Raw genomic sequence first — 4,822 nt, 5'->3', positions numbered from 1 at the left:
ATATTCACACACCCCCTCCCACCTCTCCCATCACATCCCTCTCTCTCCATCTCCCCTCCCTTTACCCATCACTCCTTTTTCAATTAATTTATTTTCTATTTTCATCAGACAGCAAAACATTAAGAATAGCAAGAGCCACTAAATAAAATAGTTAACATTATTCTTTGTTCCTTCATACTTCTCCCAGTACCACCCTTTCATCTGTCAGTAGCCTACTTCATCTCCAAATAACGGTACAAGAAAAACAAACAGCCAGAAGAATAGCTACATATGTAACTCAGTTTAGACGCACGGAAAGGTGCAAGAAAGACATTGAAGCTAACAGTAAATGGGGATGCCTGTATGCTGGTATCCAGATATGAGTTCAAGGTTCCTCAACGTCAGTGAAGCTTGTTACCTCACTGGAAAATGGTCCAGACCTCTGCTGGATAACTGTCCAAGTCACCCTTCCTCATGGATGTCATCCCCCACCCCCACCCCCCATCAAATATTCCTGTTCCCCTCTGGTAGAAACCTCAAATATGAAAACTGATTGATGCAGGCATGTACTAGTGCACAGACATGAACTTGGTCATCCCACATCACGGCAGGCTTGCAATACACAAAGATTTCATAACCTGGTAATAAAGTATATTCATTCAGTTTTTTGCGGCTTCACTTTCTATCACAAGTGTATTTGTTTAAATGACACTACTTCTAACTCAGCCTTTCTAAACTTCGCACAGTGGTCCTCAACAGCGCAGAATTGATATTCATTAGACACGGCACAATGTAATTAAGGAAAAATGTCCAGACTTTTGTCTGGTCTACTTACTTATTGTGTTGACAAGGTCCAGAATATAAACCCCTCCTTTTCCCCTCTATGTAAATGAATTCCATATGGCACTGTTGGATTGACAGTGGGGTTCTTTAGGGTTCTTAAGGTAGCAAAAATGCTGTTACAAAACATAGCTGATATGTCCCCAGAAATTAAAATAGAAAAATGTAACTTAAAATTAAGTACTAACCACAAAGTGAAAACATAGACATGAAAATATTAACATAAACATTAACATGACATAAATTAACCGTGAACAAATTTGCATTACCACTTCATGACAAAATACCTGTCATTAACACTGAAAAGATCCTTGCCCTCCCACTGCCCAACACACACATTTGATTATTATTATTATTATTATTATTATAGAGTGCCTACTCGCTCTCTCAGGCTGGGTCTGAGAGATGAGACTGAACTGCGCACTGTATCACTTAATTAGCCACTGTGGGCACGTTATAACCCTTGTCCCCACTGGTGCAGTGATATTCTGCAGTGCCGCCACAATCGGCTCTGTCTATTGCAGTCTATCCCCCCTTTTTTGGGTCTCTTTTTTCCTTAACAATGACATTCAGTCATTCCTGTACAGAAACACGTCTATTTTCATCACAGTTGCTATGGCAACCAAACAGCAAAAGCCTTGCTACAGACATAGATAATTTAGAAATACACACTTTGCATATACAAACAGAAGTACACAGCATGCAAAGTGAGGAGTTGAGGAGAGAACATATGTGTGCAAAAGGGTAAGGATGACAAGTGGGCAGCAAGTGAATGAGGTATAACCAAGGGTTTAAAATGAAAGAGATGGAAAATTTAGAATGGCATCAGTTCTCTGTATTCTGTAACCTTCAGAAACTGTCTCCTGCAATCTGTCCAGGTGATCGATTGAAATCAGCCCAATGAATGTTAAAATAATTTTGTCTTACATGTTTAACATGGGGAAGCAGGAGTGAGGTTAGTAAAAGAGGATGGATAGAGGGATGATAGTGAGGATAGGGATGATGGTACAGGTGAAAATAAAGGGAATGAAGGTAGCTGAAAGGTGCTGAGCGGGTTGAAACCAATACAGATCACACAGAATACATGAGAGAATATATGGGGCCATAGAAGGGAAATGGGGAATGAGACAAGGAGGTTTAAAGAAGGCTATAAACCTCCTGGGTGCAAATAAGGGAGGAGAGAGTCAAACTGATTAATGAGCTTCTTCCTGAGTAACACCCTTGATCTAAAATTAAGTTCTCCTCTCTTCCACAAGAACACAATTAAAGCAACAACAAACCCATTACCAAGCATGCACAAAGTGATTACTATCACTTTGTAAAAGTCAGTGTAGCACGTGCAGTGTTTTCCCATTTTAAGATGGCCCATTTCAATCCTTTTCATGGAGCAACATCAAAAATGTTATACATATAGCCTATACTACTAAGTGGAAACTAACATGGGGCTCAGAATTGGCAGACTGGCTGTTTTTCATCTGAATGGGACATGTGACTAAAGAGATCCAGAAAACGTTTTTTTTAAATAAACAAATAAATAAATAAAGACCCAGAAAACCTTTTTATGTATCCATGTTGAGTGTGAGGGCAGCGGCTCAAATATCAAGTAGCATTTTGTCTTTTCTTAATCTTCAAAAATAGTTTGCTTGTTCATGATTGTCACCTTCCAGCAACACGGATCGATTGCCAAGATTTCGTTTAATTTAACGAAATTTATTTCTTAATTTATTAAAATGAAATTAAGTAAAAACATTTTTGGTATGCCGTTTTGCTGTCTCAGCTGGCAAATCAAAATGTTCACTTGCGGATAAACGTGTGGTCAAATTATGCTTTTCACTAAAATACTCGGTACCACCAGCCAGCTAACTGTTAAACAACCTGTTGTTTGTTGTTAACAAGTTGGCGAAGGTTGCTCGCCAAGTAACGTTAGCAAATCAATGTGAAAATCACCGAGACGGCTATCATTTACCAACACGAAAATGTAGTTTAATGTACATCGATTGCTCACTGTTCGGTTCCTCCTGTCTGATTGCTTTGTCGTCCATTCCACTGCAGTAACTACGGTGGAAGGTAATTGCTACAGCTAACCAACTATGTAAAACGAAAATTCACCGTTGTTAAAAACATGCCTAGTTTGCCTGGTGCCTCCACTTCTATTCTTGCGATACCAATATTGGCTCCTCTCGGTTTTGTTACTACCATTCAATTAATTGTAGATATCCTGTTTTAAAAAGTCTGAGAAGCTAGCTGGCTAGCAAGACTGGTATTAATAGCTTTACTTGCAAACACATACACTATCTGGATAGCAGGCTCGATCACGGAGAGAGAATGATGTTGTGCGTGCCATTTAAAAATGTTGACAGTGGTATAGCAAGTGGCTAGCTTTCTTAACATCATCATCGCTAATGTGACGTACCCAGCTACCAATATCCACTCGTAGCTGATACCACACTGTACGTACCACACCAACAATAGTCATCGCTTTTTTCCGTTATCTGGTTACTCAGTCATGTGTGCATGCGTGTAATTCCAGACGGAGCCACACGGCGGCAGGCTAAAACCAGATTAAGGTGTGTGACTGCGAGGCTGCAAGGCTCCAAGGGAGACGTCTGAGATAAAAAAAAATTAAATAATAATAATAAAATGGAGATGAGCCAGTTGGAGGCATCCAATTTCATACTGCTGTAATATCTGCATTCAGTGGATGCATCACTACGTACGTAGCTGGCTTGCTAAACCAAGTTAAAGATACAATGTCATGTCTTTGACTTCGCCTGGCTGTATTTCAAGTGTATTTCAAGGCTAGGCACAATGAATATTCATATATAAATTTTATGTTTATATATTTGACCACTTCGTTAGAGAAGAGCTTTCTCTTACAGAGCTCATGTCTTATGGAATCATTTCCCTTTTACATGTTTGGGCCTAAGATGCACTGTTTTTAAGTGTAGGCTCAAAGTGTAGGCTCAAAACATAACTATTTAGTCAATTGTTTTGTTTAAAGATGTCTAGGAAGGGTAATTCAGGACCACAGAGCTGTTATGTGAGCTGGCTGACTGTACTGTTGCCATGTCACTGCATGTGGACAGTCAGGTTTGCTGTTCTGTGCCTTGTTGGGGTACTATCTGTTCAGGATCACTCTCATGGTTGTATACACCCCATTTCTTCATAACTTTTAGGTATGCTGCCATAGCATAGCACACTGGGGTTTTTCCACATTACACTCAGGCTTCTACATATGCAACAGTTAATCTCATAATTATAGAGTGCCTAATCCTTCTTCTCTTCTCGGGGGTTTTTGCCCCTTTACCCACCCTGAGTTTCCTCATCACAGGTTCAAGCCCAATGCCATGACGCAACCGGGAGGCCTAGATGCACCACCCTGGTTCCTCCTGAGATTTATTCCCACATGGGAGTTTTTTCCTTGATAACATTTGTGTGTGTTTTATTACCACTGGGGAGTTTTATTTTAACCTCTATTTTTGCTCGCTTTTTGAGGGCTCAGGTTTCATATTCTGCCCAATTTTCTTCTGCATTTCCACCGTAAAGCGTCTTTGTGACAGTGTCTCTGTGAAGAGTGTTATAAAAATAAAATAAAATTGAATTGAATTGAATCACAGAGTGAAAATTACAATGGAGAGCACAGAAAGTTCATTATTAACACTTCAACACCAACTTCAGAACAAAAAAAAGCCGCACTTCATCAATAGGTGAGAGTCTGTTCATATTATTATTTGTGTTCTGTTTTGCCCTTTGTGATGTTTTTATCTATTTGAATATTGTCATAGAGCTTTATTTGGGTGTTGCAACTGTGTCCCAATTGGGAGTTGAACCCTCAATCCTGATACAAACTGATACTGAGTATGTGTGTTATTTATCTATTTTCAGCCAAACTATGCTTTTACCTGTCCAGTTTCGCATGAATGGGCGATGACTGTCTATAGATTAGTTTACACATCTGATTCAATTCAACTGATTATGATAAAATGTATGTTTGATTAGATTT

At 39.3% G+C, this 4,822-nt stretch overlaps 1 long non-coding RNA gene across 3 annotated transcripts; it reads left to right on the top strand.

Moving 5' to 3' along the window:
- The first annotated feature begins 2,652 nt into the window (after positions 1 to 2,652).
- Positions 2,653 to 4,425, top strand: LOC135243673 (uncharacterized). Of its 3 annotated transcripts, none has more exons than XR_010326746.1 (3): positions 2,653 to 2,886; positions 3,350 to 3,532; positions 4,151 to 4,425. It is a non-coding gene; the product is annotated as an uncharacterized LOC135243673 (long non-coding RNA). The 3 variants fall into 3 exon arrangements; XR_010326747.1 differs by having other exon boundaries at positions 2,845 to 2,886; positions 3,350 to 3,386; XR_010326745.1 differs by having other exon boundaries at positions 2,867 to 3,532.
- The last annotated feature ends 397 nt before the right edge of the window (positions 4,426 to 4,822 follow it).

This window comes from Anguilla rostrata, chromosome 17, assembly GCF_018555375.3.
Source record: "Anguilla rostrata isolate EN2019 chromosome 17, ASM1855537v3, whole genome shotgun sequence".
Lineage (NCBI taxonomy): Eukaryota > Metazoa > Chordata > Actinopteri > Anguilliformes > Anguillidae > Anguilla > Anguilla rostrata.
The sequence above is the reverse complement of the archived record's forward strand: the minus strand, read 5'-3'. Positions and strand labels throughout refer to the sequence as shown.